Genomic DNA, 25,977 nt, shown 5'->3' on the forward strand with positions numbered 1-25,977 from the left:
ATCACTACTGTATTGGATCAAAAATCTTATCACATCTGTATTGCAAAACACTCTATATAATATATATATATATATATATATATAATATGACTATTTTTAAATCATGATACTTTCATGGTGTTTTTGTGCCGCCTTTATGATTTTTTTGAGGTTATGGGGAAATGCTTTGTATAAGATGTAAAGCATCTAATTACCTTTATGCATTTTTTCCCTAATTTTGGATTTGTGGACAATTGTTACCAGAACACGTTGAACAGCACAAAACTATTGTTGACCAATTGTTGCCGTGTTCTACTCATTGGTCTTAAGCTTAAAGGGATATTTCATTTAGTGCTGGCCGGTTTGACCAAAAAATTGATATAACGATTGATATCACAAAAAAAAAAAAATTAAGCAGTTTTCCGGTTTATGACGGGTTTTTTTTCACGCATAATCAGGTGTTCAAAGCATTTTCTACTGGTTGAGAGAGGAATTACTGCAATAAATTGACTTAGGAGGGTCTATTTTTCTGTCATTAATTAATATTGTAGAATAGTATAACGCCCAGTATAACCTAAAATTGTTATTTCTTAACATTCTAATAACATTCTGATAACCAGGAAATAACGTTAAAATACAACATTTTTATAAACGGGAGAGTTGAACGTTCTAATGACGTTTGAATTATGTTCTTACAGCCAAGCAAGAACGTTAATACAACGTTTATATAACGGGAGAACTGAACGTTCTTATAACGTTTTGAATAACGTTCTTATAACCAAGAAATAACGTTAATACGTTAATACAACGTCTCGGTAACTGACTGGACGTTTTGAATGTTGCTAGAACATTCATGAATTGCATTTTAATAACTTAATGGGAACGTTATGAAAACGTTCTTATCACCTAAAATTGTTAACTGGGAAAGAGGAGAGATTTGCGATTGCACTAAACACGTTTTATGTGCAGGATTCTCTGAGCGAGCCCAGAGAAAATAGACCTATTCTCACAAGAGCAGAGTGTATCTATGGAAGCTTGTTTCCGTCACTGAATAAAGTTTAGTCTCAAAATTACGAGATATGAAGTCAGAATTGTGTGATATAAAGTCGCAATTGCGTGTTATAAATTCAGAATTGCGAGATATAAAGTCAGAATTGCATGATATAAAGTCGCAATTGCGTGTTATAAAGTCTGAATTGCGTGATATAAAGTTGCAATTGCATGTTATAAAGTCCGAATTGTGAGATATAAAGTAAGAATTGCGAGATATAAAATCGCAATGGCATGTTATAAAGACGTGTTATCTCACAATTCTGAATTTTCTTCACAATTTCGAGTTTACATCTCGCAATTCGGACTTTATAACACATAATTGCGAGTTTATATGTCGGAACTCTGATTTCCTTTCTCAGAATTGTGAGATATAAACTCGCAATTGCGAGTTATCAGGCCAATTCTAAGGGGGAAAAAAGACTTCCATTGTTTGTTTACGTTCGTTTCCGAAAGTCACTCGCTACTAGTTTCGCCTTCTCGATGACATCACGCGCGCCGTTAAAAACGTCGTCGTGTCTTGTCCACGACACGACAAGATTTTAGGAGTCAAAAATCGTGTAATTGACACAGTGACTATCGTAACAGACAAAACAAATCGTGTAATCTGAACCAGGCATTAGATACACTTCCGGTCGCGAAAGACCCGAATATGTAATAGTGATAGGCCAAACAAGCATGCATTTAAGGTTTAGTGTAAAATGTATGCAGATTTCGCACACATGTGAAAAAGACACTTCAATGGTGCTTTTATATTATCTTGATTGCCACTGTTCATACTTGGCGATCCACAGAAGAAGAAAAAAACAGGTTTTTACTAATGAAAGGATTTTTTTTTTTTTTTTTAAAGACAATTTTCATTTTGGGAAGAACTGGGAATAGAATTTGTGAGGATCCCCTTCGATCCGCAGACTCCCTCATCCACCATTTCCATAAATTCCCAGGTAATATGGACCAGATCCAATATCCACAGTCATCTTGACTCCTGCCAAGCCCAGCTGCACTCACCGTGATTGATTAGCACAAGTCCTTTGCTCTGCGTCGCCTCCAGGCCAGGCAGGTGGCTTGAGTTCCCATATTCTCACACGTATCTCTCTCTCTCAGACACACACACACTTGTTGACGCTTCATTGCCATAGTGGTCAAAATCCTTCACAACTGTGCAAATATGCTGGAGGTGTCTCTCTTTCCAGATATTTTCATGCATTGTTAGTTTATGATGAGGAGTTTTTTTACGCTTCACAGCTCAGGAAGTGTCTGCAAAGTTATGGCGGTTTCATAAATACGGTTTGCTTCAGTAGAAATTTATAACAGATATGAGGTTTCATGACTATCAGCAGTTTCAACAAGAACATTGTGGTGGTGCTATGGTACAGTGAATGTATCAAATAGTAATACCATGCAAGGGTGTACAAACAATTCAGGAAATGCATAAAAGGAAATTTGTAATTGTTAATTTAGTGAGTTTAATTTAGTAAAAAAAAAAGGAAATATTAACCAATTACTATTTAACAATATATATGGAAATGCCATGCAGGGACGTACGAACAATTTCAACGAAAACTAAATAGCCATTTAAAAATAACAAAAACTGCTTACATTGTTTATATTATCAACATTTAATATTAAATATGAATTATTATTATTAGATATAAATACATTTTTAAAATGAATAATCTTGTTAATCGAAAATTTTGTGAGATTAAAAACAAATTAACATACGTCTAAACTTATTTTACCATGTTTACTAATAATAAAAATGAAAATAAAATGGTTATGGCACTATTACAATGACAATTTGTAGAATTAAACGTAAGTTTTAAAGTATTTTCTTGAAAAAAAGTACTTCAGTAATCTGTTCCATTCACAACTTCTTCAACTTTCAGTGTATGAAAGTAAGTACAGGGCTTTTGTGAAATGTAATTTTCATGTATCTGGACTCTAAATAGAAGTTAAATTGCTTATGCCTTACAATTTTTTTTTAAAGACTTCAATAATTCAAATATTCTAATAATGTCTTGTTTCTACAAAACCCTCTCTACTGGACTGTTTTGAGGCAAGTCTTAAATTAAAATTCTCCAGATTGTAGCCAACATCTGACCTTAAATGTTTTCCCCACACAACACTCATTGTGGAGTTGAAAGGCTGGAGTGAATGAATTATTTCTATCCTTCAAGAGAAATCTTCAATGTTCACGGAGTGAAAGCCTGTGTGGTCATTACGCGACTCTGCAGATGTTTCAAAACTATCTGTTGCATGTCTCCTCTAACACATCCAAAACTCTGCAGATTGACTTTTATTTAACCTCTGGAAATTCTCTTACATAACGCCCCAACTCTGGTCTTTTCACTGGCTGCCTGTAACTGCTTCAATTTAGCTTTTACTGCTACCAGTGGCCTCATCCTGCACGGCTTCTAGTCCATCAAAACTGCACATCCAGGTCTATTGTAGCTGTACAAATCAGACAACACTGCTTGCTGAAATCCAACATAGCTAAAAAGAAGCCTCTCTAACCAACTAGGTCCATTCAAAGACTTCATACCGTCATTGTAAAACAGCTCTCATCAGATGAATACAATCCGTCCCACTTGGGTCAATTTCTTTACAGTCAGTCAAGCATCCATTGAAAAGATAAAAATAAACTTTCTCCACCATTGACAAGTTTCTCTGGCATCTCATGTTTTCACTGCTCTACGTTAGGGGGCGCTGTTACACATCATCTGAAAGAGTACACAATCTCTGGATACAAAAAGCGATTAAATCGTCTCCACAATCTGCCTTTGGAGAAAGATCGCACACTGTAAAAAATATCCGTGATTTTAACAGTAAAAGACTGCAAAATGCTACAGTGCAAAACTGTTAATTGGTTAACAGAAAGTTTCCGTACTTTATACGGTAAATAACTGTGATATAATTTTACAGTAAAATACCGTTCAATTTACAGGTTTTGAAAGTGAAAAAGAACAAACCGTTGTATATTTTTCAGTGAAAATCCGTAAATTGACATTCCCACAATTCCCTGTGTGACACTTCACATTTGATGTATTTTTTGTTGAAATAACTATAGTTCCTCATAGTTTTATCTTTTTTTTTCTAATCAGTTATGTACATTAGAGTTATGTACACGTTAAATTAATGTTTATTGCATTTAGTTTCATGTTTGTGTGAATGACACTGTGCAGTTTCTTTATATAAGTATTACTTAAATAAGTAATCACTTATGATGAGCTGTGATTGCTCAAGTAACTCTCATCACTGCTATGATGATTGATGATTGTCAGTGTATTACAATGGTCTAAAACAGATATCAATAAGTTGGTAAATCAACATTTTATCAGAAAATAAAATACGGTTTATTACTGTAAATTTTAAGTTTAGTCTGTAAAACCATTAACGTTCCTACCGTACTTTTATCGGTAAAGTTCTGGCAACCAGTACAGTAAAATTTACGGTTTATTTTTTACAGTTGTCCACATTCTATCAGTTGCAGTTCTGGCATCTCATTCCCAACATACAATGTGAATCTGATACGAATAAAACACTTCATCAAATTATAACAGAAAGGATTATTATTGCCGCTTCCAGAGACAGTGTAGCCCATATTTTACAAAATACAAATGTTTTGCTAATAAGAATCTGTGTAACTCTTTAAGTCGCAATATCTAGCTACTGGAGTGCCTCAGGGCTCAGTGCTTGGACCACTTCTCTTCTCTATTTACATGTCATTACTAGAATCTGTCATTCAGAAACATGGTTTTTCTTATCCACAACTCTACTTCTCATTCCATCTAGATGATCTGACTGTAGCTGATCGCATCTCGGCCTGCCTGTTAGATGAATGACCACCACCTTCAACTCAACCACGCGAAGACAGAACTGCTTGTGGTCCTGGCCAACCCAACACTTCATGGCAACTTCTCCATTCAGCTAGGCTCGTCATCAATAACTCAAAGGTCAGCCAGGAACCTTGAAGTTGTGATTAATGATCAATTGAACTTCACATTGCTAGAACTGTCCGGTCCTGCAGATTTGCCTTAGACAACATTAGGAAGATCAGACCCTTTCTATCAGACCATGCCAAACAACTCCTTGCCCAAGCACCTGTTCTATCCAGACTGGACTATTGCAATGCTCTCTTGGCAGGCCTTCGAGCATCAACTGTCAAACCTCTGCAACTGCTCCAGGATGTTGCTGCAAGAGTGGACTTTAACAAGTTGAAAAGAGCGCACGTTACACACCTCTTCATTAAGGTGTCATGAAATCCCCCATTTTAGCCTGGTCCTTCACATCTCAGAGTAAGAAAAAAAAAATCACACACACACAAAACAGAGAAAAAAAAATCTAACCCCTTTTAACAACAAACTCCCAAAACAATTTTCATTACATTTAAGAGCGCAAACCTAAGCTCGGTCTACATCATTGTCATCATCGTTGAAATTACCAGAATTTTTGACAATATTGTAATCAGCTGACAAATGAGTCAATCCAGTAGGAATCTATACAGTCAAGAGTTTCACGTGAGGGTGAAGACAGACAGGAGCCATCTTAGAAAACAGACTCAATAAGTCGATTCCCGAACGCCATTCAAACAGTTCAGGAGTTCGCTGAACTTCATACAGTTCAGCTCACTCAGCACGACGTTCATGGTTTGACTTGTCGTGACTGTTTTTCAAGATGGCTCCTGTGAACTGTCTTCATAAAGTATCTTCTTATTAAACGGTCTGTACACTTTCAAAGTTCTCAATGCTTCGTTTTGCATGTAGGGACCCTCATTATGTTGCTGTGTTAGTGTGGGGCTATTTTGAGCCTTGTTAGTGGTATAAACTAGCGATTTCTTTTTACTTAGCTAATGCCCCCATTACTAGCGTTATACGCTAAACAGTTTTTAGAGATAAACTCTTTACATTCGATTATCATGAAAACAAATCTCATAAAACGGTTGACTACCAATGTTTTATTAGACTAAAGGTTCATTTTTTTGGAGTTCACCTTTAAAATCGAATCTAGTCTTCCCTTGAGTGACATATGTTCAGAGTATTTTGATCAGACAATACACTATAGATCCAGCTGATACGGAATTCTTGTTAAAGCAATTTACCTTTCATTTATTGTTAATTGGTGCAGGAAACCATTAGATGAATGAGCGGGGGACAATGTCTGGGGTTTATTTGTTATGACGACATCAATCAAAGTGGATTTGCTTGGGTTCTTAAGATTAGGTCTTGTAGGTCTATGATTCGAGTTATATTTTCTGAATCACAAAATGCCTTAAACTACTTTGACACTGATGACAACCAATCCCAGTTTAAATCACACAGCAATAAGAGTTCCTTTTAAGTTTCATTCAAGAGAGTTGAAAATCAGAGCAACAGTAACCACAGAGAAACTGAAAATTCAACAAAGTTGGACACAGTTCAATTCAATGGGAGAACTAAAGAGCAGGAACGCCTACTAGTGAGCAAAAATGAAAATAAAAAACCTGACAACCCAGCAATTCAAATGCTGCCATTGTTGCTAGAATGAGGTCTTGAATGTCACACAGAGTAGCACAACTTTTCAGCATTTCCAATGCAACATGTAAAAGACCAGCACATCAACGCCCACACAATGCGAAGATTTTCCACTCACATTCTGGCCGCAGCTGCTTTAGCATAAACAAACAGTGTCAATGTGTGTCGATTAAAAGCATTTTCAGACTCAAATAGCTTTAAGCACATGCAGGGATTGTGCATGAGCCAGTTTTGTATTTATTCCCTCTTTTATTTTGTTTTATGAAATGAAAAGCACTGATCCATGAACATTGTTTGAATGAAAAGAGCCACTGCCGTGGACAATTTAGCAGACCTGGCAACAGTCACAAAAATGACCATATCCAATCTCTGATATTTCATTTCTGTTACTGACAAGCCAGTACACATGGAAAATCAAACCGTCATATTAAACACAAACACAGCTCTTTTACAAAAATAATAATTGCGGCATAAAGGCCAATTAACCTACAGTAAAGAAATATCACAAATAAAGTTGTTTCTCCTGGATTCATGTAAAGCAAACTGAGACTTGATATATAAACTATAATATTTTGCTGTTATATACGTATACTGTATGTAACAGCTTGCATTGGCCTCTCTGATGCTGCTGTAGGTTGGGTCAGTACTTAAATAACAGATGTCAACATGTACTATAAAAGACTTCATGTCTGAAAAACTTATTGTTAATCTGGAGTACCACAGGGCTCTATTTTGGGGCCCTTGCGGTTTACTATATATATATATATATATATATATATATATATATATACACACACTCTGGAACAATAAATATTGAATTTTATTTTATATTATACTTTTTATTGCCGAAAGCATCCAAAATCTTTTTATTTTTTTATTGTTATAATCCGACCTCACATATCCTACAGTGTTTAAAGCCACTATGAGCATGAAGTTTCCTGCAGGAAGATTAAGATTAAAAAAAAAAAAAAACATGAACACTTGTCTTCCATTTTAAGACCAGAGAAGTTGGCTTAAATGACATCCTGCTGTTCTAGGGCAATTCTCCCAAGGCATCCTCATCCATGCTTGGTTACATTGAGTTACGCGGTACAAAGTTCCTATGATGCATAAAAGTAAATTCCTGATCCTGGATTCACCCTAAGGCAAGACCGAACCCAGTGCATGGGGAGTGGGGAGGTGGCCAATGGAGTGTGTCTTCTTCAGGCTTATATTCCTCTTGCAGTGTATTGTGGGTAATGAATCACATTTCCTAAGGTGCCAGTCCTTCTCCCAGAGATGAGTAGGAAGATTAATATATTTCAAATCCACCAAAAAAAAAAGGCCTTAAAACCTGTGATTGTACACAAATTTTGTACCAATAAACCAAAAGGAAACTTTTAAAAAGAATCAATATCACAGCCTATTGTGATATTGTGCATCACATAAAATATTGTTTTACATTTGAGCACATTCTGAGGTCTGCTGAATTCGGCTAAGTGTATTCAGTTGTCATTTTTATAGAAAATCTAGGCACGAGATATAATGCTATTATATTTGTATTATTTCTTATATATATATATATATATATACATATATACATATTTTCCATTTTAAATTGATTTTAACTAGTGCTGTCAAACGATTAATCGCGATTAATCACATCCAAAATAAAAGTTTGTGTTTACATAATATATGTGGGTGCACTGTGTATAATAATTTTATATATATATATATACAGTAAATACACACACATGCTTCTATATATATTTAAGAAATATTTTCATGTATATACTGTATATAGATTTATATATAATTTATATCATATATAAATATTTTATAAATAAATATTTTTTTTCTTAAATATACATGCATGTGTGTGTATTTATATACACAAAATAATTATATACAGTGCACACATATATATTATGTAAACACAAACTTTTATTTTGGATGCGATTAATCGCGATTAATCGTTTGACAGCCCTAACTTTAACATATTGGTAATTCTATTGTGCTTTCTTTTTTTTTTTTTTTTTAAACACTGTGGCATACAATTGCCCCTAGGTTTTGGGACACTGATCAGTGTTGTATATTGAGCCACTGTTTTGTGTTGAGTAATGTTTGTTGAGGGTTTGAGTAATTTTTAAACTTGTACAGCACTTTGGCCAACTTGTGTTGCCAAATGTCAGTCGGTCGATTGATTGATTGATTGAAATGTCAATATAGTTTATTACATTTTTGTTTTAATTTAATATATCAGGGTTAGGGTTAGCAACCACCCAGAATAACCTAGCAACTGCCTAGCAACACCATAGCTACCACCCAGAATACCCTAGCAACCGCCTAGCAACATCCTAACCCCAATAACCCAACACATTCTTATCCCATATACAACACTTTTGCCAAAACGTAGACATCCAACGCACATGGCACCCTTTAGCGTCAAATGAGACGCTTCAGTTATGGTAGGTTTAGGTATGGGGTAGGGTTAGACCACTAGGAGGCACCTTCTGCCCCATATATATATCTGCGTTTCTTTTGACGCTAAAGTGTGCCATGTGCGTTGGATGTATACGCATTGGCTAAAAGCGTCGTATATGACGCCTTGGGATGAGAACAGGCTCTTAACCTGAACAATGAAAATGAGAAATGTATCTGAAATATAGCAGTACCTGAAATAAAAGTTAATTACTTTTGATATTTTTTCCATTGAAATTTGTTTTATTTAAAGTAACTTTTTTTAAGGTTTTCATTTAGTCAGTACAATTAAACTAATTAAATTGAACTTTGCCCACAACATTTTTTAATAATTTGAATTTTGTGTTTTTGCAAACATTCAATTATTCTTCGACGTTATGGTGTGCTGTGGTGTAGCTTTATATAGAAATAAGAGCTCATGAATATTAAATAGATTTAGTAATCTTAGAAATATTTTTAATGTAATGTTAATAAATTGACACCCTGGTGCATTTCAACAAAAATGTACATCCGTTTCCTAAAACAGTTTTTGAAAAAACAAAATTGAAATGTAAAGTTTGCTTTCGTATGTTAGATGCATAGATTCAGCCTCTCTCGACATGCGTGTTCTGTCTGACAACCGTGAGTAGGCCTATTGATAGATGCTTGGAACAGATTTGGATCTGCTGACGCTTGGATCTTTTATTGCTTAGTGTAGGGCAAAAGGCTCCTTCCCCCGTTTAAAATAATAGGTGCTATTATAGCCTATATCAGAAATGGGTTTTTATTGTGAGCAAACAAAGGTGAACTACATATTTCACTACAGCCAACAGGGATATTTTACTGAGCCAAAAGAGGAGGGAGTTGTGTTGTGGTTTCATTCCTTTGAGGGTCTTAAATGTTAAATTGTTATTGTTGTCCAATTTAATTTAATTGTCGTCCAATTTAATTGTTGTCATTCATCTTAACTCAATTGCATTGTCGCTTATTTCTCTTTTGTGGCTTATTTGAGTTGTTTTATGAGATAATTCTGTCATAAAAAAGAAAAAAAGTGTACACCAAAGATGTAGAACCACCCACTGTGTGCCGAACATAGTATTGCCTGAAATTTGAAGTCAGTCAAGTAGAAGCTTCAAAATCTTATGAGGAGCTCTAAATGACTGTTGTTGAAGGCAAGGAAGACTTTGATCTCATTTGAAAAGCCTCTTATTATAGAATTTGCTAAAAACATTAATTAGGCATGCAAACCATACTTTGATGAGATGCCTTTGCTGTGGGGCAGATCAATTCAGCAGCAGAGTGGTTAAAGCGGCAATGAAACCCAAGGTAGGTTTAATGTGATTACAGAAAAGATCACCAAGCAAAAAAATGTAACTAATGGTAGTCACGTGTGTTATGTACAAAAGTAGGGCAAGAAAATTGTATCGCTTTTGTAACAGATTGCAAAACCATGTCTCTGTCTTCACAAGCTAACTAGTACATGACAAGCAACAGCCCTTAAAATGTCCATGTCTGAGCAGGGAGGAAAGCACCCATGTCCTGTCACTAAAAGTGCCGTAGCTTTCTTTATCAGTACGTACTCATACGAGGACACGCTCACATTTTTCATCTGAGTTCATTGAGCCATATTTTTGTAATCAGAAGAGAAGAACGTAATCCAAAACTGTAATCGTTATCGTGTAGCCTTTCGAAAGACATCAATTCATTTACAGCAGTCAATAATTGGAAAACCCCACACTTGACTGCCCTCAGATAATTCACTTTCAGAGTATTTATATTGAACTTTAAATAAAACAGATAATCATCTGGAAAAGAAAAGAATCTGTTACGCCAACATGGTAGAAGGAATTTTAGGAAATTCTCCTACTAAACTCTCTAGAAAATACCATATTGTACGGTTCAACATGCTAACCTCTATTTGAGAAAACATCACTGAAAACAACTGACTTGGATAAAATTGTGAAGTCACATGCTGGGGTCACCCACCCGATTCAGATGGCACAATAATAGAACACTGGAAAATACATTGGCAAGTTAAAGGAGTAGTTCACTTTTAAAAATAAACTTTTTGATGAAAACATTCGAGGATTTTCTCCATATAATGAACTTCATTGGGAACCAAACGGTTCAAAGTCCAAATGAGAGTTTCAGTGCAGCTTCAAAGGGCTTTAAACGACACCAGATGAAGAATAAGGGTCTTATCTAGGACCCTTCGAGCCATGACTCGAAAAAAGATTTGTACATTTTGATGAACGAGTTAACAGGGAGAGTCACGAACGCTCATCACAGAACAGAGCAAGGCGAGCATTTGTGCTTATAAAACTTGAAATGACCGATCGTTTCGCTTGATAAGACCCTTATTCATCATCTGGTGACGTTTAAAGACCTTTGAAGCTGCACTGAAACTCTCATTTGGACCTTGAACCATTTGGTTCCCATTGAAGTCCATTATATGGAGAAAATCCTGGAATGCTTTCATTAAAAACGTTAATTTCTTTTCGACTGAAGAAAGAAAGACATGGACATCTTGGATGACATGGGGGTGAGTAAATTATCAGCAAAAGTTTTTTTTTTTTTTTTTTTTTTTAACCATGAGATCATATGAGATCATAATTGTGCAATTAGTGCAAAGGGTTCATAAATTGTATGCGTTTCAGTTTGGGTATGTCATTTCTGGGGATTTTTCAAAAGTGGGATTAAAGGTTAACAGGTTAAAGTGAACTACTACTTTAAATATACAAGTGTTTGAGTCCAAAAAAAAGTAGTATTAATTTGCTGGATTTGACAGACATTTATGAGATCTGTGGAATCAAAGCTTTGGCAGTTTTGAGGCAATTAGTTGCGCACAAAGGTGGTTTGAAGAAATAACCAGTACCAGAGGGCAAGAAACCCGTGAGAAAGCCATGTACCTGTTTCACATTTCAAGCCTCTCTAAATGCCATGTGAAACCTAAACAAACTTGAATGCTTTAAATGCCAGTCAGACAGTCCGTCCTCTTATTTGAATAAACTTTTTTTTGGCTCATCTAAATGCCTATGGGAGCAGCCTTTACATGCTTTTGTGAACTCCAAGGTCATAGGGTGTCCCACTTGTCAATTTAGTTCTCCAGAATACCCCTTTCGCGGCCACTATGAGACCCTGATGCATTCATTTGCAGAGGCTGCACTGGTGTGGGACTTCACAGTGAAATATTTCCCAGCGGTCCTTGCAGTAAAGTGTAAACTCAGAGGACTGAAAGGGCTGAGGATGCCATTTGGGACAGGGCCCATGTGGACAAGATTTTATTCCAATAATGAAAAGCCTAGCCTTGTAAAAACCTGCAAAAATCAGACACCCTCCAAACCCTGAGTGTCTAACCGTACCCCATCTGGCATGGCATGCCCAGGTTTAGTGATATATAGGGGCTGAAATTATCAAGCTGATGCGTAGTATTTCCGGATTCAGTGATTTCCGGATTCTTCCGTTGAATCTCCGATCTCGCTGGCGAACTGATGACGGACTACACTAAGTTCATTTACACGGCATCCCTGGTAAATTAGGCTGATTCACTAAAGTGCCGGCTGCAAACAAACGTGCTACCTTGTTTTATTTTGAAGGTTGGACCTTCATCCCAGCGATCCGCTTTAATCCACTTCTTCCTTACTCAATTCAGTCGGGAATCCATGAAAACTTAAGTAGGGTTGGAGTTGTTGGTTAGACTCACAAAGTGGAACAGAGCAGTGACATCTAGCCTTCGCTTCAGCCATCGTTGAACTGCGTCGGAAGTGGACAAAGTTGACAAATCCCGCCCATGAAACCCAGAAGCGCGATAGTCCCTTATTCGGGGAAAACCCTTGAGTTTTCCATGAATGGTGTAGGTGAAACTAAGCCACAGATGGAGAGGGATATCTCTGAATCAGCATATGACAAATCCTCATCCTGTTCAAATGAGCTCTGGGAAGCTCATGGAAATACACACTCTCAGGCACAATTCATTATAGGAGCCATAATTCCCTGCAACTGTAATGCATAGCTCAATAAAGTATTAAAATCTATTCCTGTGTGCATATTCCAGACAATTAGGGACATCTCAGCCTTTCATCTCAGCCTGACATAAGGAAACAGAGTGGTCCGCCATCCCTCTGTGTTTTCTTTTGTTCATTGGCCCTTCAAGTAAGACAGCAATTAATCATTCCTTCCACCGGACAGATATGAAATTTGCATAAGGTAATAGCAAATCATTGTCTCTTGAGTGGGAGTTTCAGAAACACGGTTCCAGAACCAGTTTTCCTTTAGGTTAGTGTTAGTCTTGTAAGAGACATTGCAGCTTCTTCTAGAAGGGGCCATGTGGCCAACAACCAATCTTCAAGAGTTCATATTTTAGTATGATGCTTAGGGGCAGCTAAATCTGAAATATTTTACCTTGTAGCTTACCTCAAATATTGAGAGGACAGAATCGTGGTGTCGATACCTTAGAGCAATGTCTTCTTTGTCTGACACACCCATTTCAGGTATTGGTGTCTCTACTAATAAGATGACTTGAATCAGGTTTGGCTTGATTAAGGAGACATGCAGAATGAGTTGGGGGCGTGGAATGTGGCCTTAGAGCAAGGGTAGCCACCCCTGCTCTTGGAGGACTACTATCTTGCGTAGTTTAGCTCAAGACCTAATCAAACAGACCTGAACCACATAATCAAGGTGAGCAGAATTACTTGACAATAACAGGCAGGTGTGTTGGGGAAGGGTTGGAACTGAAGGAAGTCCCAGGAAGGTAGCTCTCAAAGAGCAGAGTTGGCAACCCCTGCCATAAGGTCTCGGATTGCCTCAGGACATATGGCTAGAGACTTCCAAAGGAAACTGAAAACAAGGCCCCCTCTAACATGCTCAGGCCCCTAAGCACATCTAGCAGAAGAAGACAAGGTGCACCTAAAGTCGAAGGAACATCGTCTCTGCCGCTGGCAAATGACGAGCACAAGGTGTCCCTTGCAGGTCCAGGAAGAAAGCAAGCTGGAATCCAATGGACTGACCCCATGAAACGGTGATCACAACTGCATACAGTACTTTGCTTTGTATGCACTTCCCTCTCTAACTGACTTGAATATGCATCATTGCTTATGTTGCACAAGTGACCACTACTGGTGGCTTTTGATCTCTTGGAATCTTCTGTAGAGCTCAGTTACAAACCGTCAAGGGATTGAGGGTATGTCCGTATAAACTTCCCTTACCCAGTTGACGAAGTGAAACACACTTCAAAATAGTAGTGGATATTCCCCTTAGGGAAGTTTTAAGCGTCTAAAAGAGAAGTGAAATGCACCCCGTGTCGCAGTCGATGAGCCTAGATGTCAGGACACCAAGCCACCATTTCCCTAAATGGCCTGCAAGCTCAGGAAACCCATTAGAAAGAATACAAATCACTGGACCTCTGGGAACACATTGTCACAGTATGTTCCTTCCTTCCTAAAACGTAAGCACAGATTGTACTTTAGTATTTTTCACAGTATTGTATAACCCAGTGACTAGGTATTCCTCAGAAGTGCTTGATGTAGAAACCTGATGCCTTGTAAACATTGGGATACTGAGAAAAACATCTACACTTTTACTCCCGGAAACGATGCAAAACCACCCAAACAGATTGGAGCTTGGGATTTCTGTATCATGGTCCATTGTCCATATGAGATTCAGACTAGGTCAGAGTGAGGGAGGGAAATCGGAACCTAATCCTTTTTTCTTGCCCTCACTAAACCTCCTATTCCCGAATCTATTAGCATCTCAGAGTAAGTGCTTTGGGTTCATCTAGGTTTATCTCTCTCCTAGCTGCTTCTCTGTGCTAAATTGGAAATGAGAGGCAAACACTGATCTCTTATGTTGAGGTCTGGCCCATGTTTCCAAATGGAGTGACAGTCATTACATTTCCTGATACGGGAAGAATTTCCCCAGAAGGTTTTCCTCTCGTCAGATGAGTGGGTAACTATGGCAACATATGCCATAAAGTATGCAGCTATCTTACCATGCACTCAGAAAATAGTCCCAATGTTAAAAGCAAATCCATCTACTGCAATTCCTATGCAAGAAAGTGAATGAATGCACCACGGTGCAGTCACTGACACGCTAAAAAACTTTTCACTAAATATTGAAACAATCATCCTTCGCACCGCAGGGGCTTTGAAGCAATGGGAGAAAATATCTGAGAGTGATCGAAGCGTAATTGGTACCTCGGTTAATATTTTAAGTCAGACTGTTTGATTTGTGTGCTGTGAGAAGCCAATTCATGTGCCATCAATAAGAGTGGTTGTCAAAAACAGACACGTTCATGAGAAGTCTGTATCAGCACCTGTAATAAATTTGAGTTCAAATCAAAGACGTCAGCAGAAAAAGGACCTTGTAATTGAACAATCTGAGTTTCTAATGAGAAAGCAATGGATCTTTTGGAAGAAAAAATCTTCATAAGCAACCCAAAAAACCTCTTGGTTTATAAATCTCCAGCATATGACGATTAGTTTAACCGATTTTCATTCCATTCCATCCTATCCTTCCATCCCAATGCCAGAATAGCTTGTATTACGCTAATTTCAAAAAGGGATACTCCACTTTTTTTGGAAATAGGCTCATTTTACAACTCCTCCAGAGTTAAACAGTTGGATTTTAGCGTTTTCGAATCCATTCAGACGATCTTCTGATATTTAGAAGAATGTCAGTAACCAGACAGATTCTGGTCTCATTGACTTCCATAGTAGGAAAAAAAATATACTATGGAAGTCAATGAGACCAGAAACTGTCTGGTTACTGATGTTCTTCTAAATATCAGAAAATCGTCTGAATACATTTGAAAACGGTAAAGCCCAACTGTTTAACTCTGGGGGAGTGGTAAAATGAGCCTATTTCCAAAAAAAGTGGAGTCTCCCTTTAACAATCCAACATGAGATGTTTAAATGCTCTGACTGGAAACAGAGTGTGTTTACTAAATATTGAAAGACGGTGGGGTGAATGATAGGCCCATTATAAAACGGTTAGTTCCAATCCTTGATTCTGATTGGTCAATAGCTGTGCTTTATTTATGATAAAACACGGTTATGACCTCTTCACCCAATGGTTCTGTTTATCACTGCACAACACTGCAGTTCCTATGTTGTGTTTATTTGAGCTTTCATGCATATTCACATGCATATGGTCAGGGACTATTTTTCTTTCTAGCGGAAGGAATGCTTTTAGTGATTTTACTTCATGAAAGTTGCACTAATACATCATCTTTTTTAGTTTATTTTTATTGTGCGGTAACTGTTTTATGAAAGCAATAAGGTACTCGAGGCAAGTGCTGTATCGGAATAAGTGATGGCTGAAGGGGTTACTCATGCCAAACAACGCCCTTCAGCCGTTACTTATTACAGCACAGCCATGGCTTTCAGTGTTTCACCTCACCGGTAATTAAAGTGACACCTTCCTAATGAATACGATAAATTTTCACACTTGAGCATATGCTTAATCCTTTGGGCTTTTGTTTGTCAATTAGGTTTTGAAAAAAAAAAAATGCTGTGAAAATGCAAGATTTGCACCACCGCAGGTTTATTTTGGAAGGTAGTTTAGTGTTTGACTGCATTTGCAAACTGGCATAACTTTCTGATCCTCATGTTGTTCCAAACCCATATGACTTGCTTTCTTGTGTGGAACAAAAAAGGTGATATTATGCAGCATGTCCAATATATATGCAAAATGGCTTAAAACAAAGATAAAGTTAGATTTTAAATGGAAAAAAAAAGGTTTTCACGTACAGACAACAAATGATCCCATTCATATGGATCCATTAAAACAATTAAAAACACAGTATTATTCATGCCATGCCAGTAGATGGCGATGTCACGCGCCTATAGACTGAACACATAATACGCATGCGCATGACGTCACCATTTTCACAAATTCACGTTTTTGTAGTTTACACAGAGACTATTAAGTTCTCAAAAACGTACACTTTGAAACCTGCATTTTCAGGTCCCCAAAACAGCGTTGTCGTGGCAAAACGTATAAAAAAAGTTCCCGCCCCTAAAAGGGAAGAGGTGGAGTTAATGTCGAAAGAAGGTCAATGACTAAAAAGGGCAGTCGCCAGTGATGGGAATAACGCCGTTATTTTTTTCAGTAACAAGTAATCAAACTAATTACTGTTTCCTCCGTTACAACGCGGTTGCCGTTACTGACAATAAAATATGCCGTTACTATAATTGAGCTCACAGAAGCGGTTTTCATCCCGGCTCTCTCTTCTCCTCCATAGGACTTGCAAAGTTTTTCCTCTGGTGTGTGTGTGTGTGTCCGTGTGTTTATGAGGCGCCGGACTGGACAAAAGCGAAGCGAACACGCTCAATAGTGCGCAAGAGAGACCGAGTGTGTCCGAGCATAACTGTTTATAAATAAAATCCTTATAGCCATTAATCATTATAGTAATGATACTATTTTAATAGTTAAGTTAATAGTTTTCTCTCACATTGTCCCACAGCAACATTAAAATAGTGTAGATTGGTGTACAATGTTTTATAATATTTTTTTTACTGTCTTTTTAACAAATTTAACATATTTGATATTGGGGGTATCCAAGCTATTTCACCTATTTAAACTTTTTTTTTTTTAAGGAACACAATTATTACTTTTCCAGGTAATTAGTTACTTATGTAATAATGTAACTCAGTTACTAACGCAGTTACTTTTTGTGAAAAGTAACTAGTAACTATAACTAATAACTTTTTAAAAGTAACTTTCCCAACACCGGCAGTCGGACATATAAACGTCCATTAAACACACACTAAATATATAAATTGGGAAATATAACAAAACTACCTGTTAGAGAGATTTTTACTTTTGACTATAACAGTTAAGTTTTGCAAAAGAATCATGCTTTGGTTACTCTGTGGAATCTCAATCTGCAAAAAAAAAAAAAAAAAAAAAAAAAAGATCTCCTTTCTTTATCATGAGCAATAATTCTCTGTGACCTTGTGCCTTCATTTGTCTGCCTATAACCAAAAAACTATTTATATGAAAAGCGGTGTTCAAAACAGAGCCCGAAAGAGAACGTCAGAATAATAAGGGCCATAGTAAAATTTGTGACTGCATGAAAGCTCAACGTGTGACAGGTTTATAGTAGGTTTGGGCCCTTTGCAGCTGCCTATAAATTCTCCCTTCACACCACCAAGAGCGGGAAGTTAAATAAAAGATGAGGGTGCAAGCGTGTGACGTGTCAATATGCCATTACATATACCTCTCAATGCACTGACCAAAGAAATGCGCCGGACATGACTAGAATTGATGAAACCCTAGAGTCAAAGAAGGATAGAGAGGATTGGCATGTAAAGAACATGCTGCATTGTTTAATAAAAGACAGTGTGACATGCAAAGAAAAGGTATGCAAAGCCTGTAAGTGAGATGATACTCGGGTTATTCTTGACTTTTCCCATCATTTCTGAAAGAAAATTTCATTTCACACTGTGAAAGTTCACACAGGCTCCCCTTGAAGACAGCCCTGGTCTTACTGAACTGGAATTTTACAAATTCATTCTGTTGAAGCGTAATAGCCCACCAAATCGTAAGCGCCTGTGAATTAAAATCAAGCCAGGTGCCGACGGAAGGGATTTCGTGATGGTCGTCTCAGGCTCAGAGAATGAATCACGAGTCTTGTGTAGGAGGAGAAGGACCAAAGGGTCTTCAAGTCAGACTTCTAACAAATGAAATCCGCTCAGCTCCAGGCTGACGCATGAGAGGTTAGATTTACACTGAAGTCGTGATGCCCCCTGCAGAGCAGTACCTGGAGGACTGCATGACAAGATAAGCTAAAAGTCTGAAAGATAGGATAAGAAACGTCAATATTTTGAGGGTACATTCCCATGTCTGTTTAAGAGGCTTTCTACAAAGAACTTGAGATTGAGTTCTCAATTTGCTGAGGTCTCGAAAAATGTAATTAACCATTTTGAAAAACCACTAAAGCTAAGTGAGCTAGCAATGCTAACAAGCACTCAGAACACATTAGCAACTAGATATTTATACACGGGTGCCGTCCGAAAGCCTAGCCAGCCGACTTGTTGCCTTACTGCCCTCTCAATGTATGTGTGTGCATGTATCTCGCGTCGTTGAACCGTTTAGCAAAAATCTAGGTCGTATGAATTTTGATAAATTAGCCACCTTGTAAAATTCGTACGAATTGCAATGGGATCGGGTTGGATTATCAGATATCTTGAAGACACACCACCCAAAAGTTTTCAATCTTTCCCATAATACAGTATAAAAAAACGCTGTGATATTGAGACCATTTTCCCATTCGGACTGAGACATTTAAAATGATACCAAACATGAGAGGGAAAAAACAAATCGATTCACAAGATAATTCATGTTTTTATATTGACGATCTTAGTGAACCTTCAGTGACTTGAATCAGGGAGTAGGAAGAGGGTAAGAATTGATAAGCAAGGAGAGACATTTGGGCAAGGCGGTGTCCTAAACTCTTTCTTTGAGATTTTCTATCTAGATTAGTGAGTTTTATTGGTGTTTGATCTCAGTTTCTGTCTCATTAGGAAAACCAGTCTTATAATTTTAACTAAATAACAAAAGCGACATATTCAAACTTGGCATTGTCCATGAAACAGTCAAGTTTTACAATGATTGACAGCGCGTAATTCAATAAATCCAATTAAGTTCATCCATTAGATCAGGGGTATTCAATTGAAAAGGTCCGGTCTCTATATTTCCTTCCCAGCGGAGGTCCGGACAACAGTTTTTTGGAACAGTTATAAGTTTCCATCTAGGCAGCTGCTGTAGCAATAAACTACTAAGAACAAACAACATACAAATGCCTTGTTACCACTGTGCAGGCTGGTGGTGGTGGTGTAATGGTGTGGGGGATGTTTTCTTGGCACACTTCAGGCCCCTTAGTGCCAATTGGGCATCACTTAAATGAACGGCCTACCTGAGCTTTGTTTTGTGACCATGTCCATCCCTTTATGGCCACCATGTCCCCATCCTCTGATGGCTACTTCCAGCAGGATAATGCACCATGTCACAAAGCTCGAATCATTTCAAATTGGTTTCTTGAACATGACAATGAGTTCACTGTACTAAAATGGCCAGATCTCAACTCAATAGAGCATCTTTGGGATGTGGTGAGTGTATGTAACTATTGAAAAAAGCTACAAAATAACACAGCTACAATCATGATATGAGCATTTTGGCATATGGGGTTATTTTAATTGCATTACATAAGACCTCATGATCCTTGCTTCTATAAATAAAGGCTGTAACATTTACACATGTACGCCACACTCTACAGTTCAACTATCACAGCATTTGTCACGTAGCCATTATCTGGAAAGTGCTGGTGTGACCTGTCTGTAAATAAGAGGATCTCTGGATTGCAAAACAACATTCCCCTTTTCCGCCCACATTTACGGGTGACTATGGCAACAGTTAGCAGTCAGCACTTTCACACTTACAAACACTTCAGCTGACTTTACATACAGCAACATGCTGGCCTGAGTAACTGATCAATGTACTGTAGCTGAAAACATCCCAACTGATGATCTATTATTCATCTCCTGCCTGTTCCACTGTACCATTCTGTGTTATCCACTAATATCACCCCTGCAGTATTGCCTAAATGTCCTCAGATACTTCCCTTGAATGATGTATTATTGATAAAAAGCACAGTTGTGACTTTAAAATCTGATCAGATGAGTCATATGTACCATCGTAAACGGCCTACAGGTTATGCAAAATAAATAAATGCAGAATAATTATTTATTAGTGGTGTTTGCTAAAGCTATCTTCACAAGCACAACTGTTCATACATAGAGATATGAAAGAAATATTGGTAATTTGAAAATTACTAATATTTTATTAGGGTATCGGTATTACTCAAGTAGGCCTACGGTTATGAATTTGAACAAACTCCTCACCCTAAGTATTCAATTTCCAAATGTAGGCTAACTTAAATCTAATCAGATTTTCAAAAGTTATTTTTTTTTTATCTGGATTTTCCAGTTACCATGTTAAAGGAGTAGTTCACTTTTAATTAAGGTTTTTGATGTAAGCATTCCAGGATTTTTCTCCATATAATGGACTTCAATGGGAACCAAACGGTTCAAGGTCCAAATGAGAGTTTCAGTGCAAACTGCAAACTGTTCAAAGGGCTTTAAACGATTCCAGGCGATGAATAAGGGTCTTATCAAAACCCTTATTCATTGTCAAAACCCTCATTCATTGTCGAAACAATTGCTCATTAAAAAAATAAAAAATAAAAAATTTTAAGTTTTCGTGACTTTCCTGTTCGAACTCGTTCATCAAAATGAACGAATCTTTTCCAGAGTCAACTCGTTGAATGAACCAAATAGCACGAAAAAAGTTTCGCTTGATAAGACCCTTATTCATCGTTTGGAATCGTTTAAAGCCCTTTGAACAGTTTGCACTGAAACTGTCTTTTGGACCTTGAACCGTTTGGTTCCCATTGAAGTCCATTATAAGGAGAAAAATCCTGGAATGTTTTCATCAAAAACCTTCATATTTTTTTTTGACTGAAGAAAGAAAGACATGGACATCTTGGATGACATGGGGTTGAGTAAATCAGCAAAAGTTTTTTTTTTTCTTTTCTTTAAAGTGAACTACTCCTTTAAGGCACCCAGTAGTAGAAACGCCTATTAGCAACCAACAGTACAGCGAACTAGCGCTTAAATCAGTGTCATTGTGGACCTAAAGCATCATCCTAATATTATAGAACCTCATAAGTTACAAATTTGGAGCGCTCTGAATACTGTGGGTAACTTCACAAAACACACAAATAGTAATCTGCATGGGAGACTCCACTTAGTTCGGCGTTAGCATGTTGCTAAGCTAACAAGCATATAATACATAACAAACACGCATTGGGTCAAATGACTTTTTTTTTTTTCAAATTAGGCCATCTTGGATTATTTTTCCCTCTCCGATTGCCAAGAAAAACAAAGTATCTAGGCTAAACAAGATATATTAGAAGAAGAAGAAGACTACCTTTCAGAACAGTCTTTATGTCAATGCTTCTTTAGAAATCTAGGTTTTGGAAAAGAGCTGTAAAAAACCATAGCAACATATGTTGATACAGTATCTGACGCACAACAGCATATGCTCTAGTGAGACTTTATTCATTGGTGAGAAGTTTGTTTACAATTACTTGTGCATAGAAACTTCTTCGAGATAAGTGCATTTATACTGTTTAAATAAGGTATTGAAGAGGGAATCAATAGATTGTTTTGCTTTCCACAAAAAAAAAAAAAAAAACTCTACCTTTCAACCTTCTTCCTTGATAGCTCCAACTCTTTGTTGTAAGTCAGCAGTGGCATAGAAAGGCTCTTTTTCTTCAGAGAGATCTGTATATCAAAAGACAGCAAAGACAGCCATGAGGGAATAAAGGATACAGCGTAAACATCCCAGCCATGAGCAAAATGGAAGTGATAACCACAAAACACAAACTAAAAAAGGAAATTAAAATGGGATTTACTGCCGCAAGTTGCTACATGTTGCAGTCTCCACTTTTATCGTCACTTCTCAAATTGATACATTTCATTCTACGTTTGTTCGTCCTCTCTCAATTACTTCTTGTTTGCTCAGCAAGCTTGAATTTAAAATGAACTGAATAAATTGGGGTGGTGGTAATGAGATGGGTTGGGATGTGTTTGTACGAGGGACGGCTTGAAAAAGAAATGACTAAATGGTTTTCATTTCCTTTCAATTCAGAAATGAATTCAATCCCCCACTTTTCTTGAAATTCAGAGGAAAACAACATGGATAGACATGCAACTTTGAGATTCAGTACTTAAGAGGCAACCTGAGCCGTCTGTTTAAATGAACGAACATAATCTGTTCTAAAAGACGGGAGATGGTTGCAGACAGCCCTAACAGGAGAAAGCAATTTGAGCTTGTCATGCTAATGGTGTAGTGTATTCACAATGAGTGAAATGTCCATTCAGAAGGACTTCTTGGTACTCAAACCTACATCCATGACATAAATTAGAGGGTAATCACACAGTCGGTCCATTACCACCTACATTCTATAAAGCAACTGAAGTGAAACGTTTTAAAAGGTAAGATGAACACTGTTCCACTTGACAGCTGTCGTCAAAAACTTCTTAAATGGGTTTCTTGACTTGGACGCAACTTCAAGGTTACAAAATTACTGTTTGAAACATGTGTTGAAATACAACCCTGGAAGCACCGTTGTGGATGTTTCTCTCAGAAAAGACACAACATACAATCATACAAATTAATAATCATCCAGTAGGAAACCAAAGCTCTCAAGACTTTTTGATGTCACTGAACATCGCCAAATGAAGAAATTTGACATGATTAATAAGGCGCTTTCACACTAGTGAAATTTTGGAGAACGCTCAAGCAAAGATTTCTGTTGGTCATTACTACACTCAAAAAAATTATATGTTGGCTTTAATTAATTTTAATTTGTCAACAGGTTCCACATAACTAGATTACGTTAAACAAACATAATTTGTTCATGTAACTTCGACATAATAGAATTATGAAATCAAAGGCATTTTATTATATTCATTCATCCATTTATATATCATTTGATTCAGTGACATTTAATTAAATTGATAGACTTTAGCTAGCTATTTGCTAGCAGAAGCACATATTAACATCTTGAATGCTAAGATTTACATGCTCCTTCATTCAAAGCAATAAAAAATAATGAAATAATTCGACAGGCTAACAAAATGCTCCACTCATCTCCACAATGGTAACCCACTGTAATTTAAATGGTTTAATAATTCCAATGTAATTTAAAATTAAACACTATTACACAAGTCTTCCCCTTTTCAAAATTTCTCAAAAAAAAAAAAACACATAAAATAACACTTAATTTTAACATTAATTCTCTCTTAATTCAACCATATGCAAAGCATGCTGGGAACTAAAAGCACTGCCCAGTTTCAGTTAAGGCAACACAAATCAATCATGTAATCCAACACAAACGGATTAAGTCAACTTAAGTTGTTCGTAGATTTAAGCAGATTGAACACAATAAAATTAAGTTCGGGCAAAATGGCAGTCGGCTCGCACTATACTGCCACCCTCTGGATGTACACATTTTTTTACTTAACATAAATGGTTTGTGTTTAGACAACACATTAGGATTTTGTACTGTTAAGTTGAGACACAATTACATAGACCTTAATAAAAAAAAAACACTTAAAGTCAAAAAACACAATTATTATAAGTAGCCTAAACTATATAAAAATATATTATGTAAAGTGCACAACCTCCCTAGTTCATTTTTTTTTGAGTGTTTGTAGAATACATAAAATTTCATGGGCAGGAGAGTGAAGATGAATGAGATTAGGACATGTTGCAAGCTGGATTCGAACCTGAAAAGCCCATATGTGCACCAAAGCTCAATGCATCAGACCCTAATCTGAACTCTGGCACATCAGGAAAAGCCAAAAACGTACTCACTTAATGTATGAATTTTATTCTGTTAGATAACAATAAATGTTCCACAAACATTTTGACAACTAGAAACTATACATTTTGAGCGATATAACAAAATGATGATGAAATTATGAGGCCACTGTATATCTTCAGGCTTGCTTGTATCTAATCTCCTTTTCGAGTTTGCTGAAACATCAATTGACTTATGAGTCTGATCAACCTCCAGATGGATCTGGTTGAAATTCATACATAACCTAAAAATACTTCTCTCTGCGTCATTCTGTACTCTCTGTGGTCTGGCATTAGAAGACAGATGCACATGTAAAGTTTCCCCTCTGAAGACTTGTAGAAGAGTTACCCTGCCTAAATAAAAATGGATCAGTTTTTGTCGGAATCCCCGTAACACGTTTTCTCTCTCACGGTCTTGCTGCACCATTCATCTGTACAGTAATATCCATGTCATTGCAAGTTGTGTGTGATGAGCATCAGGTTGACGTTATAGTGTACAACGGATGACTGTAACACCCTCAGAGTCGAGCATCTGACAGCATTACAAATATAGGTTTCACTTTATTTTGATGGTCCCTTTAAACACATTTTGTTGACTAAGTATCGTTGCATTTACTTGTCTAACTCTTAGAAGACTGGTAGGGTTAGAATAAGTTGACAAGCAATTGCAAAGTTACTTATAGTCAGGGGAATGTCTGTTGAGGACCAGACAGAGAGCTAAAGAGTTGGCAGATATTAAGCAAACTTATACTCTATAATGAAAGTTAGTGAACATGTAGTTGCAAAGTTACCTACAGTCAACGAAATGTTCAAAAGGTACCATCAAAATAAAGTTACCGTATTATATTTTACGTTTTTCCAAGTTAGTGGGTAATTTGTATTAATTTGCATAATCTGACATGCAAAACTCTAATAGACTGCTTCTTCCTAATGCTTTCACGCTACACCAATGAAACTTAGCACAGATCTTTAATTTTTTTTATTATTATGTATTTCTGATCATATAAGGCTGATGATCATGAATCACAGTCTAACCTACAATTGTTACCTTAAAAAGATAAAAATGAAATCATGATTAACTGTCGTTCCAACCCCGTAAGACATTCGTTCACGAGAATGAACCTCATTGGTTCTTGCAGAAGCTCAAACGTGCTGCGTAACACGAGAATGAACCTCATTGGTTCTTGCTGAAGCTCAAATGTGCTGCGTAACATGAGAACGAACCTCATTGCTTCTTGCTGAAGCTCAAATGTGCTGCGTAATGCGAGAATGAACCTCATTGGTTCTTGCAGAAGCTCAAACGTGCTGCGTAATGCGAGAATGAACCTCATTGGTTCTCGTAGAAGCTCAAACGTGCTGCGTAACACAAGAATGAACCTCATTGGTTCTTGCAGAAGCTCAAAAGTGCTGCGTAACACGAGAATGAACTTCATTGGTTCTTGCAGAAGCTCAAACATGCTGCGTACAATGAGGTTCGTTCTCATGTGTTTTTACAGAAGCTCAAATGTGCTGCGTAATGCGAGAATGAACCTCATTGGTTCTTGCAGAAGCTCAAACGTGCTGCGTAATCCGA

The 25,977-nt window shown here is 37.1% G+C and overlaps 1 long non-coding RNA gene across 1 annotated transcript in view; it reads right to left on the minus strand.

Moving 5' to 3' along the window:
• Window positions 1–25,977, minus strand: part of LOC120468696 (uncharacterized) — a 175,814-nt gene that overhangs the window by 30,347 nt on the left and 119,490 nt on the right. The window contains exon 12 of the long non-coding RNA XR_005620268.2: window positions 22,239–22,321. This is a non-coding gene — a long non-coding RNA (uncharacterized LOC120468696). The remainder of the gene's footprint in view (window positions 1–22,238; window positions 22,322–25,977) is intronic.

The sequence above is a fragment of the Pimephales promelas genome, chromosome 2, assembly GCF_988280905.1.
Source record: "Pimephales promelas chromosome 2, fPimPro1.hap1.1, whole genome shotgun sequence".
Lineage (NCBI taxonomy): Eukaryota > Metazoa > Chordata > Actinopteri > Cypriniformes > Leuciscidae > Pimephales > Pimephales promelas.